Source organism: Diospyros lotus, chromosome 8, assembly GCF_014633365.1.
Source record: "Diospyros lotus cultivar Yz01 chromosome 8, ASM1463336v1, whole genome shotgun sequence".
Lineage (NCBI taxonomy): Eukaryota > Viridiplantae > Streptophyta > Magnoliopsida > Ericales > Ebenaceae > Diospyros > Diospyros lotus.
This window is the reverse complement of record NC_068345.1, coordinates 14743741-14760375: the sequence shown is the minus strand read 5'-3', so window position 1 is coordinate 14760375 and position 16635 is coordinate 14743741. Positions and strand designations below refer to the sequence as shown.

The 16635-nt window shown below is 37.2% G+C and overlaps 1 non-coding gene across 1 annotated transcript; it reads left to right on the top strand.

Moving 5' to 3' along the window:
* Window positions 1–488: 488 nt before the first annotated feature.
* Window positions 489–560, top strand: TRNAW-CCA (transfer RNA tryptophan (anticodon CCA)). Its single transcript has one exon. It is a non-coding gene; the product is annotated as a tRNA-Trp (tRNA).
* Window positions 561–16635: the final 16075 nt, after the last annotated feature.

The following is a 16635-nucleotide window of genomic DNA, read 5'->3' as shown; positions in this document are numbered from 1 at the left end:
ATCAAACTCTATATGTTTTGAAACTATTTTTTATCACTAAAATAATTGACTCGTAACTTTTTCTATATATATAGTCACCATTGAATCATATGATTTATATTAATTTCATAATTAAATTTGGTTCTTATAAAAAGAAAAATATATAAATGAAATGCTCATTTGTATTAATTATTGCTTTTAAATTAAGTGGTCAAAAGAGATATGAGTTGAGGAAAAATTTTCTATTTTCACCAATTTAGCCTTATAAATTTTTTTGGGTTTAAATTTACTCTTCAACTTTTAAAATGGTTTAATTTAGGTGTGAGTTTAGACGGGGCAAAACGTGCATTTAAGGATTGCAGCGGCCAAAAAATGAAACCATAAGAATCATTTTAAAACCGTGCAGGGGTCTTCAGGAGAATGACTGAAACCACAGGGGTGTAAAGGCAATTTACCGTAGTTTACAGAAATCCTATAATAATAAATTTGTTCACCACTAATTTCAGCAAGGATCCGTGGCGCAATGGTAGCGCGTCTGACTCCAGATCAGAAGGTTGCGTGTTCGATTCACGTCGGGTTCAAAATACTATTTTTATTTTGTTTATGAGCCCAACTTCTCTGTTGCATGGATTCACGTCTGACTCCAGTGAGGGTTTTGTATGCATCAGCATTAATTCTCACTCTCTCTCTCTCTCTCTCTCTCTCTCTTCAGCAATGCCTCTGTAACATCAACCACAACCTCCGCCCGCTGTCTTCGTTGTCCCTGCATGCTCATCGTTAACATCATCGACAGTCATCTGTTTCTTCTTACATCTATTACAAGTTTACTTTACTTTTATTTTCCTAACCCCCTTCTATTATTTCACAGAAATCTTGTTTCACCACTAGGTCTTTTTACTCTTTTCGATGTGAAGATATCTATTACAATTTTTGGCTTAGCATATTTTTTTAACTTATTTTTCTATTTCTACTGTGGAATGGAATGTTGCTTGGGCTTTTTTCTTTATCAGTGTTCTTAATTAGGGGTTCAGTTCATCTAATAATTCATTCTTATCAACTTCTCTTTTGAAGAAATAGAGATAAAAGGAGCAGAAAAAGAGTGTGTGGAAAATTTAGTTCAGTTCATCAATCTGGGGGCCGGCTTATTAAGCTTAAAAGAAACCTTGATTGTGTTTATCTTGTCATTCGTTAAATTAGCTTCAAGAAGAGGACAGTTAAGACCACTGTTCAGTTTGTCATGAACGGTTGACAACAGGAAGTGGAGGATATTTGTAGGGTGATGTAATTTGGTTTCTATCATCAGCACCCCAAGTTGTGCGAATGAAAGTTTGCCACATGATTAACCTGCCTGGAAGGTACATTATGAGAGAGTGTGTTTTGAGGGAAATTTTAGAAATTTTCTACCTTTTGCCTTTAGTTATCTGTCATATGTAGATGCACTCTTTATGTTCAACACATTTAGATGTGTTTTGAATAATTAAGTTGACCGGGGCTACGTTCTCCTCTTTCCCATCTCTCTATTGCCTCGTCCCAGCTCTGCTCAACAGCTAGGGACAGATTCCAAGATCCTGCTGGAGAAAGCTGATCATACGGGCCTTAAAAAGTATGAGATGCATGCCAAGGACTAATCGTGGGGGCAGCTTGGTTGCCTAGAGCCAGAGAAAGGCAACACTTTTATTTTGTCTTCTTTATATTAGCAATTACTAGCACTTGGATGAATTTGTTTTGCTTATTCCTCTTTTAACTGTTTGTAGACAGTGAAGTGGGAGACTATTTTCAAGCAGAGAATGGCCCTAGAGAATTTGGTAACATCTCTTTGTCACCAAATGTTTTTGAACAACTGACACTGCGTTCTCTAAACAAGGTATAATCAATTCAATTCATTCCTGAATTTCTTCATCACGAGAGTGAGCTTCATGTTATGTTTCTACCTTGATATTCTGACCGTTTGTTCTTAGCAAATGTCCCTCATTGTTTTTATTTTTTATTTGCTATCTTATTTTGAATCTTAATTGTGCATATGTAAAGATTTAAGGGAAATGATAAGATATTTTTGTCTTCCTTAGGAATCGTTTCAAAACGTTGTCAAAAAATTTCATTCTATTCAGATGTGTCATTTTCTTTCCAATTCATTAATTTTCATTTCTATTGAGGAAAATGAAATTTGAAAACATTGTTTGATTTTTTTGGTGAATTCTCAAGAAAATGAAAGTGAAAACTAAAAATGCGTTTGATTTTCTAAATTTATGTTCAACGTTAAATTCATGATATGTGGGCAAAAGAAAAATTATTGGTAGACCAACAAAATTCAAACATCACAATTATTAGAATAAATTAGATATGAAGTCAAGAGTCGCTGGATTTGTCATCCATTGCCTGCGAATAGCAGGAGCTAAGGGTCACCAAATCTGGTCTAGGATGCACTAGGGATAATAGTCACTTGAAAGGAAGGGTGTGGGCAGTCGTGAAAATGGTCTGATTTGGAATGGATCTCGCGTAAAAGGCTGGATCTAGGTTATCGTAGCTGCTCGTGGCTCAAAATGTTGCAGGCTGTGTTGGAATTAATGGGTCTTAAACATGTGAATTGGAAGAGTTTTCAAGTTGTAAAGTGTTCTTTAATATGGGAAAATAATCTCATATTAAAAAGCATCTTATGGTGCACTCTAGTCACTAAAGTGCACTTTAATTGGAAGGTTTGTTGGATCTGCTGTCCTGAGCCTAAACCTCCCAAATTTGGTCGTTTTTGTTACAGAAATGGCCAGGTTTGGTTGTCAGAGCTGCTCAACTTTGGGGTTGTCGAGGTTGGTGGTTGCCGGAGTTGTTGCTAGGTGCCGACTGGCGGTTGTGGGTGGAAGAAGCTCAGGTTAGGTGTGTGTGTCATGTTGCTTTTGTTTATTTGTATTGCTGTCTTCCTTACTATTTTATTTGAATGATCTAATTTGCATCACACTGTGTTCTGCATATTCACTAACTTGAATGGCCCGACAATGGATGTTCGGTATAGGATTCATAGTGGTGCATCGCTGGTTTATTAGTTATTTCATGGTTAATGCATATCCATCAACCTGCTCTCCAAGGAGCAACTTATCCATATATTCTTGAAATATTATCCTTTTGTGGAACACTATTTTCAAACATGGGTCATGTTCTTGCTTTACATGCTTTACTATCTTTGGCTTCAGCTTCATGACTTCGAATTTTTAATTCTATAATGTTCTAGCTTTATATAATTCTATAATTTTAAACATTTGGTAGTTACTTTATATAAATTGTCCAATTTAATTGGCACAATTTATTTCCACTTTAGATAAGATTTTTTGCGATAATTTTTGTTATATTTACTGGCAATTCTTTTTAATTATCGCCAAAACCTTTATTGACTTCAAATTTTATGGCAATTTTGGAAGAGTTGGTAAGAGTTTTAGCAACAATTTCAATTAGGGATGGCAATTGCAACCGAAATCGTGGAGAATCGAATAGAAACCAAATAGGTCAACGCAGTTAAAAATTATTTGACTGGGTAATGGTTTGGTTTGGGAAAAAATCGAACACTGTTTCAATGGGTATGGTTTGGTTATGATTTTTACTAAACTTAAACCAAAACCTGAACCGAATGTGTGAGTAATCAAACCAAACCGAACCGAATATACATATATATATATAATATTTATTTATATTAATATATTATATATACACATAATATATATATTGACTAATGCATTTTTTTACAAGTATTTTAACTAATGCATTACAAATATATAAAATATTTAACATTTATAAATTAATTAACAAATAAAAATAAAATTTAATCTTAAATTATTTTATTTTTATCAATCAAATAATTATATTCAAAAAGTTTGAAGTTAATTTGTAACTTTATGCAAGAAAAATGTAACTTTATTAGAGTTTGTCTTTGTTTGTTGTGGAGTTATCAAAATTTTTTATGAATGCTACTTGCAAGAGTTTGTCTTTGTTTGTTAATATGAATCAAACTAAAAAAATCATGATTAAAACCGAAATCGAACCGAAACTGAATGATTTGATTATAGTTTTTAATTTTTAAAACCAATGGGTGATGTTTTGGTTCTAGTTTTAGTACTTTAAGTTTGATTTGATTATGGTTTTAGAAAAAATTGAAACCAAACCAAATCATTGCCAACCTAATTTTAATAGTTGCCAAATACCAAAATAAAATGCAGCCAAAAACCAATCCTATTGTAATGATTAATGGGTGTTGTAACTTAGCCTTCGAAATAGTTGGCCTGGAAAAGTCCTCAGGAAAACCCTGGTGAAATGTGCCCGTGGCTAGATGAGCATTCATCAAGACACCTCTTTCCAAAGCCAAAAGCCAAGGCCAAAACCAAATTAAAATAAAATCATAATAATAAATATAAAAAGAAAAAAATGGGAAAAGGCGCGGCAAGCAGGGCCCTCTTATAAATAGGAAATGGAGAGGGAAGCACCCCTGCACAAAGGTCTTTTGGCCATGCGAGGGGGTGCAACTCCTCACTCAAAAGCCTTCTGCAGTCGTACGGAAGGCTCTTCCGCATAGCCTCACTTCCGAAAGCCTTTTGTGGCCGCGCTAGCCACTCATAACCTCCACACCTGCTGCAACCCTTACACACGCACTCTTATGCGTCCTTGGCTAGCCATCCACAGACCATTTGTGCACACTCTTCCACTCTCGCAATCATCCACTGCCAGCCATCTACAGCCTACTGCACACCCGAGAGTGAAAAAGTCTTTCACGCATCCAGTCACACGCACAATGCCACATGCCGCCGCGCACTTGCACCCATGCAGCCACCCGCGACCATGCCTTCTATGGCTATGCGTGCCATATGTTACATGTCATTTGGCTGATGCACCCGCGTGCCTCCTTACGCCATGCCTCGTGCCTTGCTACGCTACACATTGTGCCATGACCTCTTTCTTCACGAGTACCCATAGATGACCATCACAAGCATCCATGTAAGCATCTAGTCAAGTCTCCGATGAACTCCTAGATCACCCAAAGACCCACAAGAACTCACCCTTTGTTGCCTCATGGTGATAAACCAGCCTCCAAAGGTTCTCCTTCCTCCCAAAGACTTTTCCCCGTCGGGAAGGGAGGTTCTTGCCTAGGTCCCTCCATGTGTACCTAACCCTGAGACCAATGGATGTAGCAGGTGAGTCATGCGCATGCATTTGCATGTCACATGCCAATCACGTGTCCCAGTCACAATCGACCTCTATAAAATACTTGTTAACCCCTTGACTTCTAACAAGCCATTCCAACCATAAAACTTTTCTCTCTCTACCCTTCCATGTCACTCACCCGAAGGGTCTACGTATACAGCTCACTCTCATTGCTCACCCATGCACCTTCTCATAATGCCCCCGGAATCTCATCCATGCAATACACCCGAGCATGCTGCATTTTACTGCATTTCTATTTCTTCATGACCTATACTGACTTAGGCAATGGAGGGCCCCATGCGGGAGAAATTCTCACGTGCCTTCTAATTGTCTTCTGTCTTGCAGACCTTTTAGAAGACTCATCCATGGACACTATAGGCATGATTCGGAGACCCAATTGAGACACCCCTGCCTCTCCAGTGCTATTTTCCTTTGCTTTTTCGGACAATAGGTCGAGCCCTCAATTACTGATCTCCTTCAATGACTCCCTGCTCTTACGTCTCTCCTAGCCCTGCCGACTATTTGCCAAGGTTCTCCAATATACAAATTCAATTGTTATAGTCTGACAACAACAATAGGTAAATGGGCAACTAAGTTGCACAAAAATTGAGATATAAAATAGATACAATACAAAATGAAAATGGAAAAATAGCATTTTTTTTAAAATAAGAAACAAAGACGTAAAGAAATGCGTAAATAAAAAAATAAAGAGATTTTTTTATAAATATAATTTTTAATATAGAAAATTATAAAAAATAATTATTCAATCAAATATAAATATAAATTCTATCATCCATTCAAGTAAATATAAATACAAGTTATTTTTATTTCTCACGTGATTGTCGGGACATCATAGATGGAATTGCTTTATCTCTAACGTGGTTGTAGAATAGAAATATGCTTCCAAATTGGAAACACTTTTTAAATATTTTTTCAATACTGGGAAGCATCCAATGTTTCAAAATTATAAAAACTGTTTGGAAACGTTTTTTTTTTTTTAGTATTTTTTAACATTTCAGGATAAAAAAAATGTTACGAAAATGCTGAAACAATTCCTTTTCTGTGCTTCCATACATTAGCCATAGACAAAAAGTATTCTGGTCCTTTTCTTTCCTTCATAAACCCTCCCCTCCAACATTAATGTTGAATATACCTAAACTTAATGTTTAATAAAAAAAAAAACAAATAAATATGAATACCCTTATATGTTTCTTTATTTATTTACTAAAAAGTATATCTTATTTATTGATGACATGTTTTAATATAAAATTGAATGTAGAAGTAGAACCGTGGAGCTATACTAGAGAACATATACTAGCATTTTCCACGTGGAACAACATGATTAGTGAAGATAGCAAACAAATACTATTGTAGAGCTTCACGTTTATGTTCCATAATTATTAATGAACCAGCATGCATCTATCAATGCTAGTATTATTCCACCATTCTTCATACCATTGCAATGCAATCCCCTTCATGGTGCTTACCTATGAAAGTCAACAGTCACATGATACACGGATAAAAGGATAAGATCAAAGTCCTAAAGCTTCAACACTGATGAATCTACTCCAAGCTCCTTTGTCCCTATGGTCACCTTACACTTAAATCACATCTCCTACTACAATTGAAATAACCCAGTAAAGTAGCCATCATCAATCTATATTCCAGTTCATGGATCTTTAACCCAACCTCACGACCAATGTGTAAGACATAACAGTGTGTGTCATCTAAATCACTTAACACATAAACTAATATACCAAGAACATACAAAGTAACCTGTATCATATGTCAAATCAGTAGGGTCTTAACACTTTCTCCTTTGACTTGCTTGGTATAGTCTTCTTTGGGAACTTTCTAAAAATATATCTCGGTTGGCCATAGGAAAAACATATGATACCCTTAGGACCCTCTATGCTTTTTGGCGCTTCAATCTTAAGAAACTTCTATTTTCTTTGTGCATTCCCTTATTAAGTGTCCATGGGAGACATCTCTTTAGAAAGTAGAATTCCATACCGAACGAGCATGAAGCCCTTCTTGGAATTTTCCATGGTAAATCCCTTTAGCAATTTCTCTATGCACAGGCTTTGTAAAGACCTATTAGTGTCCTCACTTTATTTCCATAAGTGTGGATTCCCAAGACATAGATAACCTTTCTCAAATCTTTCATGGAGAATTTATTGGACATCCATACTTTGACATCAACATGCTAACATTGATTCCCATAAAAAGAATATTATCCATACACAAGGTAAGAAAGGCTCGAGCACTCCCACTAACCTTCTTGTATACACAAGATTCATCCGGATTTCTAATAAAAACTAAACTCTTTGATCTTAATACCAAAACCCATTATTCCAAGATCTTGAAAATCCCTTAAGGCCAAGCACGGATCTTTTAAGTTTGCACACTTTATTACAATCTAATGATTAAAAGACTCACGGTTGTTTCATGAATCATTCAAGAACACAATCTTGATTTTCATCATAGACAACTACTTGCCCTTGATGATACCTTTTCATCATTAGTCGTGCTTTAAATATTTGCACTTTCTCGTTAGTACCAATCTTCCTATTGTAGATCCACATGCCATCTATAGGAACCATTCCTTCAAGTAGATCCACTAGAGTCCAGACTTGGTTGGAATAAATAGCTTCATGCTATTTCTTGAAATCGATATCACATATCACCTTCTCATAACTGGTAGGATCAGTCAACTGATCATTATCTCTATACAGGAACACTTCTTGTATCTTCTCCACAACTGATCCTTATTATTCTTGAGTATGAAATACTCTACCATATCTACAAGGTCCTTGTGTGATGACATTACTTGGACCAATTGGATTAGGATTGGCTTTTGAACTAGGTTTGATCTGTGGTTCTGAGGACACCTCCTCATTTTCTACTTTTCATTGAATAACACATTCCTATATAAACCCTTTTATCAGGAATATGACATATCTACTAATCAACGATCTTGATCACTAGGAACTAGGAATAATACCCTAAACAATCTTTAGGATACCCCACAAAACTACCTTTGTTAGATTGGGACTCTAACCTATTTATTTAGACAACTTCAAATCTTAACACACTTAAGACTATGTTGTTACCTATACCATATCTCATATGGCATCATCTCGATAAATTCGGTCGGTGCCCTGAACAAGAGATATATAACTATGGAAAGAGCATATCCCATAAAGAAATTGGCAACTCGATATAACAAATCATTAAGCGTATCATGTTCAATAGCGTTCAGTTTCTACACTTAGAAACCCCATTTAGTTGTGGTGTGGCGAAAGGAAACAATTGAGATATTTTACCCCTAGTCCTGAGGTAATCATTAAATTCAATACCCAAGTATTCAACACCTTGATTTGATCAAAGTATCCTAATACTCTTTCATGTCTTGGTTTTCTACTTTAACCTTAAGTGACTTAAACTTTTCAAGAGCTTTAGACTTGTACTTCAACAAGTACACATAACTATAACTGGACAACTCATCGTTAAACATTAGGCCATCTCCAACCCATCTCCCTATCTCACTTCCCATTCTGTTAAATTAGTAGGGTCTTACACTTTCAACAGCTAGGGACAAATTCCAAGATCCTACTGGAAAAGATTGATTCAACCCTTAAAAAGTATGAGAAGCATGCGAAGGATTAATCGTGGTGGCAGCTTGGTTGCATAGAACCAGAAAAAGGAAACTCTTTTATTTTATCTTCTTTACATTAGCAATTACTAGAACTTGGAAGAATTTGTTTTGTTTGTTCCTCTTTAACTATTTGTAGGCAGTGAAGTCGAAGACTATTTTCAAGCAGAGAATGACCCTAGAGAATTTGATAACATCTCTGTCACTAATTTTTTTTGAACAACTGACACTGCATTTTCTAAACAAGGTATAGTCAATTCAAATCATTCCTCAATTTCTTCATCAGAAGAGAAAGCTTCATGTTATGTTTCTACTTTGATATTCTAACGGTTTGTTCTTAGCAAATGTCCCTCACTATTTTTATTTTATTTGTATTTCTGATTTGCTATCTCATTTAGAATCTTAATTATGCATATGTAAAGATTTAAGGGAAATGATAAGATATTTTTGTCTTCCTTAGGAATCAATTCAAAACTCTGTCAAAAATGTTCATTATATTCCAATATGTTGTTTTCTTTCCAATTCATTAATTTTCATTTCTATTGAGGAAAATGAAATTTGAAAACATTGTTTGATTTTGTTGTGAATTCTCAAGAAAATGAAAGTGAAAACTGAAAATGTGTTTGATTTTTTGAATTTATGTTCAACATTAATTAAATTCATAATGTTGGAAAAAGAAAAAATATTAGTAATAAATTAGATATGAAGTCAAGAGTCGCTGGATCTGTCATCCATTACCTACAGACAGCAAGAGCTGAGGGTCACCAGATTTGGTCTAGGAGTCATTAGGGATGATAGTCACTTGAAAGGGTGCAAGCAATCATGAAAATGGTTTGATCTAGTATGGATCTCGCATAAAAGGCTAGACCTAGGTTATCGTAGCTGCTCATGGCTCAAAATGATGCAGGCTATGTTGGAATTAATGGGTCTTAAACATATGAATTGGAAGAGTCTCCAAGTTATTATGTGTCCTTTAATATGGGAAAATAATCTCGCATTGAAAAACGTCCTATGGTGCGTTCTAGTCACTAAAGTTGACTTCTAGAAAGTTGAAGTCGATTGTCATCGAGTGGGAGTCGACTGTTCAAAAATGGCTCTTGATTAGATTGACTCTGCGTAATAGGCTCTCATTTTTTCCATAGTCGACTAAGGATGCAGGGAGTTGATTATGGATTTTGGGAGTCAACTCCCAATCCAATTTTTGGGGAAAATGCTCCAAAAATGCATAGTTGAGTGGCTCGATGACGTGGCAACCAACCAACATGGCAATGATGTGGTAGAGGCATCTAGGAGGCGCGTACGTGGCATGCCTCTATACAGTGGGGTGCCGAGAGGACATAACCATTCATACAAGGTGCGGGTGAAGGGACACGTCCATTCGAATGTGAAATGTACATGGTAAAGGATGCGGACTTTGACGAAATGGTGCAATTTGGACCGCTTGGTTGCACCCAAATCTAAAAAGATGCAATATGAAGATAGGTGAATCTGGACAAAACAATATACAATTGGACACTTGGAAACTATAAATAGGACCCCTCCAATTCTATTTCTATAATCCAAAATCAATTCAAGTTTATTATTTTCATATGTTCCTCCTCCAATATACTCCCATAATCCTCTATTACATCCAAGTACAAGAGATTTTAATCTCTTTCCTCCGATCAAGAAGAGTACAATCAAGGTTGGTTTCACTTGACAAGGTTAGTATTGTGCTATACTAATTCTTGGAAGAAGTGTTGCATCTTGGGAGACAAACATCCATGGATGTCCGGTATAGGATTAATAGTGGTGCATTGCAAGTTTATCAGTTATTTCACAATTAATGCATGTCCATCCACTTGGTCTTTGAGGAGCAACTTATCCATATATTCTTGAAACATTATCCTTTTGTGAAACACTAATTTCAAACATGGGTCATGTTCTTGCTTTAACTGCTTTATTTGAATTCCTACTCGTATCTTTGGCTTCAACTTCATGACTTCAAATTTTTAATTCTATAATGTCTAGCTTTGTATAATTATGTAATTTTGAACATTTGGTAGTTACTTCATATAAATTGTGCCTATTAAATTGTGCAATTTAATAGGCACAATTTATTGCCACCTTAGATAAGATTTTTGGCTACAATTTTTGTTGTATTTACTGACAATTCTTTTTAATTATCACCAAAACCTTTCTTGACTTAAGATTTTTTTGGCAATTGTGGAGTTGTCGGTAAGAGTTTTAGCGGCAATTCCAATTGCTTCCAAATACCAAAATAAATCGCTGTCAAAAATCAATCCTATTATAATGGTTAATAGGTGTTGTAACTTGGCCTTCGAAACAATTCCCCCAGAGAAGTCCCCAGGAAGGCCCTCATGAAATGTGCCTATGGTCAGACGAGCATTCGTTGGACACCTTCTCCCAAAGCCATAAGCCAAGGCCAAAACCAACTTAAAATAAATAAATAATAATAAAAAGAAAAAAAGGGCAAAGGCGCAGCAAGCTGGGCCCTCCTATAAATAAGAGGGGGAAGGGGAAGCAACCTTGTGCAAGGGTCTTTGGTTGTGCAAAGGGGCACAGCCTCTCACGCAGAAGCCTCTTGTGACTGTGCAAAAGACTTTTCCACGTTGTCATGCTTCCAGAAGCCTCATGCAATCGTACTACCCATTCGCAACCTCCGCACCTGCCGCCATCCTTCCATGGGCAGTCATCTTTCATGTGCACCGTTCCACACCCATAGCCATCTGCTAATTGCCACCCACAGCCTGTCACAAACCCACGCACGAAAGATGAAAGGAAATGCCAACATTTGGTGGTTTATGTAAGGGCTTTAGCCAGTTTTCAAATTTTTTTTGAAAACAACATAAAATAAGTAGTAGAAAAAAATAAGATCACTTTGCAAAACTCGGTATCTAACAACCATATGTAACAAAAACTGAAACTATCCATAGGGCGTTTAGATGTTATACCTCGCTAAAGGATTTTGTTGAAGATGAAGATGTTGAAATATGCCCGAGACAACTTTTGTCCTCATTAAAAGCTCCCAAAAATAGCCCCCGAACAATCACCAACTAATCCGAATGAAAAATCGGATGACTAGCCCGACCCTCGCTTGCACAAGGGCCCTAGTCAATTTATGCTCCAAGCAATGGGAAAAGTCTGCAAGAAACTTATCTGCTAACTAAGCTTCTTGCAGGTGATGTGGCTATAAATTGGTTCAAGAGAATATAAGAATCCTATTCCAAACAATCTCATTGTTGTTTGGAATGGAATTGTTATAATAGCAATTAGAAACAAAGAGCAATGGGGAGTAAGAAGAGATGAGGAGTTTTGGAATCTAAAAGATAAAGAATGCTAACACCCGAGAGAGAGCAATAGTAACAAAGGCAGCAAGAGCTTAAACGCTTTTCTTCATTTTCTCTTAAATATCCAACCCTAGCCCTCACCCACACACCAAAGTGGACAGACCAACTAGGAGAAAGAAGGGAAAAATAAGAGAGAATGAGAGGCATGCCATCTAGATGTCGTCCTTCCTCTCATCTTTCTCTAGCACACGGTCGCTCCATTCCGTTACAAAAACAACAAGAGACCGTTCCCAAACGCGACCCTCACTGTAAGAAATGGTCAACCGATTTACACCAAGTCAAAAAGGATTGATCGACTAATTCTGAACCAGTCGATCGATTTAGTCAAGGTTTGGTCGACTGCTTCCAAGGCTAGTCGACTGCCAATATTCCCTTGTCCCAACTTTCTATAAAATGCATCTAGACTCGCCATTAACTCTTGATAACTTTTTCATTATCTCTTAATAAAATCAAGGCCCCCGTTAACTCTTAACGGCATGCCTATTAACTCTTCACAATTACTCCGATTAATTAATTCTATTCCTTTAACTCTTAATGATGTCATCATTAACTCTTAATGATAATCAATAATTAATTATAACATTATATCACTAATCTACCACTACACTCGAATATATGTGTGACCTTCTAGGTTCACCACTAAGTAGCAATCGAGACACGTCAAATACTTTGACGTTGATCAAACACCTTGATCTATAACGAGAATCTCTCATTCTCCTTAATGTATCTTGAGAGGTCCTGAGTAACAACTAGTATTATATCATAACAATCATATCAATAATGAAGTCATACTTCAAGTAAGCCTATTAGGGCTTTTGATTCTCGTGTACTATATTCCCTTTACTTACTAACATCTCAATTAAGTAAGAGTCATGGATTGATCAAACTTACAAAACTTGATAGTTATGCCAAGATCTAGTATGGTATGATTGAGATGACATTTCGGAACTCCTTCTGACATTAGAAAATCCTTTCCAGTCATGTGCATTCTGGTCTTCATAGAGAAACTTATCCATATATTCTTGAAACATTATCCTTTTGTGGAACACTATTTTTAAACATGGGTCGTGTTCTTGCTTTAGCTGCTTTATTTGAATTCCTAGTCTATCCTTGGCTTCAGCTTCATGACTTCAAATTTTTTATTCTATAATGTTCTAGCTTTATATAATTCTATAATTTTGAACATTTGGTAGTTACTTTATATAATTTTGAATTCATGTCGTAGCCCTTCCACTCGCACTCTTCTACATCCTTGGCCAGCCATCTGTAGACCATTCGCGCACACCTTTTTGCTTCTAAAGTGATCCACTACTAGCCATCTGTAGCATGTCGCACACCCGCGCGAGAAAAAATCTTTCGCACACCCTCTCTCATTCATAATGCCACATGTTGCCACACACTCATGTCCATGCGATCATTCGCGACCATGCCTTCCGCGCTTATGTGCACCACATCACCACATCCTTCGACCGACACACTTGCATGCCTTCTCACGCCATGCCTCGTGCCTTGCCACGCCATGTACTATGCCACGACCTCCTCATTCATGAGTACCCATGGATAACCCTCTTGGGCATCCATGTAAGCATCCAATCAAGTCTTTGGTGACCCCCCAGATCACCCCATAACCCCCAAGATCTCACCCATTGTCACCTCATAGCAATAAGGCCAACCTTCGAAGGCTCTCCTTCCTCCCGAGGACCTTTCCCCAAGATGGGGGTTTATAACCTAGGTCTCTCCAAGCGTGCCTAACCCCAAGATTGTAACAACCCACTTTGTTGGGCGTGTTATAACTTAGGACAATTCTAGGATAATAAATTTTTTCTTTCAAAACTAATGCTAAACCATATCATTCCTTATATCCATCCCAAAATTTTCATACATTTATCTCGAAAGATAATCATCATAAGCATCAAATGCGGAAGTTAGAATCAAACCTTAACTTTAACATTAACCATAAATAAGGTTTTACATCATTATCATTCAAAAAGTTCAGAATTAAAAGTAGCAGAACTTAAATACATGGGCTACATAACATTCAATCAATATATCATGCACTTTACTAAGTGCCATTTCATTGCCTCATTCATCCTTGTTTCTGCTACAATCTCCATCAGAACGTTTGAATATTCTAGGGACAAAGCTCAAGTTAAATGATGAATTTTCTAAATAAGGGTACAATAAACATATTTCGTGCATGGATGCAAAATGTCCTTTTCCTTTTCATTTTGGTTTGAGTCGACCGTACCTTAATGCTATTCCCCATTTTTTCTGGCTTCCTACAACATGCCTAGGTGTATGGGTGCACCCTTGGAATAGTAGCGATCTCGACCCGTACTCTCAAATCCTTATACGAATGCATGATCAATAATATTATCGTGTACATATGCACATTTCATCATAGCATGTAAATGCAATCCACATGACAAATTCACAGCAAGGCATGACAACATGATAAAATCATTTACTTAAAATTGGGTTTTGGGTCGAACCACTTACCTTGAATGTATATCAAAATATTTTGATTCTCGTGTCAGGCTTCTAACGTGCTCAATTCGGAACCTCAACATACCCGGGCCATCATATTTATCCAAGGATATCAATATCTTATTTTTCCTAAATTTCTCATAATTTTCCTCTATTTCTTCATATTTTTCCTCAATAAATTCAAACTAAATATTTCTCTATAACAATTCATAAAATATTTTTTCTAATTTTCTGAAATTTTTTAAAAAATTTTACTCACCTTGACTTAGCTTCTCAAGCTTCCTCAATATGTGTGTTTTGACCTCAAAATGTGTGTCCAATCAATTTTTTGGCTCTAGGCATGCTACTCTAACCCCAAATTAATTTCTAGAATTTTTGAAGATTTTTTCATATTTTCCCTACTTTTTTACTTTTTCTTTTTTCTTTTTCCTTTCTTTTCTTTTTCTTTTTTTTTCTTCTTTCTTTTTTTTTTCTTTCTTCTTCCTCCCCTACTTCCTCTTCTAACGCACGAACATGCCAGCCGATGCTGCCTAGCTCCGCCAGCCGACACCACCGGCCCTACAACTGCCGCCACCGGCCAACGCCTCCGCGTCCTCTATCATGAGCCTCCCATGCACAAGCCCACACTCGATCACCGTCACCGGATGCTGCTACCGCCTTTGGCCACCGCCTCAAGAGCCTCCTCAATCGGTTCTCGCCGCAACCATCGTCGGCCACCTCGTTTGCTCGCAACACCGCCCAGCGTCGCAACCACCATGGTAGACCTGTTGCTAGTCGCTCCAACCAGCGTTGCCCTCGCCGCTGGCCGTTGCTGCTTCAAGCTGTCGCCGCTACCTCCGGCCACCACGATCAGCCATCTCCAAGCTCTCTTCAGATCTCTCATTTGACCTTTCTCTCTCTCTACTTCTCTGATTCTACCAAATGCTCAAATGGAGAAAGATATTTTCTAATTAATTTGGCCACACACATTGTTGCGAACTTGGACCCCATGACATACATACATATATATATATTCCACATCTGCCCTCAAAATTTCTCATTATTTACACTTCAAAATCTCTTAAATTCCACTTAAGAAATTATTATTTGGACTTGGACCCTCCAAGTCTCAATTAATTATCACGAAGCCATCCAAAATCTCGATTTCTTCAAAATTACTAACCAGCATTTACTCAATAAAGGCCAATTTCGTCCCTGCGCCTGCATGGGACCTTTTGTCAACTTGAAAACACCTCAGGGTTGCCTCACTCGCAAAACTAGACCACCCCTAGGGTCTTATCAGCTTCACAAAGGTCCCCTTCGACCATTCGATTTTTCAGCCTAAAACACAACTGTACCCAAACTATCTCCGATTTAATCGTTTTCAGTTTCATAAATCGCATCTCGAAATACTCGTGAATACCATATCAATTTCCTTAGACATTTACATTCCACGACATTCCCTACAGTCGATTCGGTACTGGTAACAGTAAGAAATTATACTTAAGTCCCAAATCTTTTGATAATTTTACCTATGGCCCAAGTTAAAATTACTCTTGAGCTCTTTAGAAAATTTGAGATATTACAGAAAATTTGGGATGCAGCAAGAGAGTCATGGGCTCCCCGCATCTGTGTAATAATCTAAGAGCCTAGAGAATGGTAGTATATATCGAGGATAAGTAGGGAAGGAAACAATACCAGTTGGATACCTTTTGGGCTGAATGTAGGTAAAGAACTCCCAGGTTAAGCATGCTTGAGCTGGGAAAGCTCAAGGATGGGTGAACCCTGGGAAGTTCGAGTAGGTCCATCAGAGTAAGTTGTTCCGGTCTTTCCTATCGCTCGATGCGGGATGTTACAATCTGTGTACCACTTGCCAATCACGTTTCCCAGTCACGATCGACCTTTATAAATACCCGTCAAGCGCTTAACTTTTAGTAAGCCATTCCAACCATAGAACTTTTCTCTCTACTCTTCTGTGACACTCACCTGAAGGGTCTACCTATATAG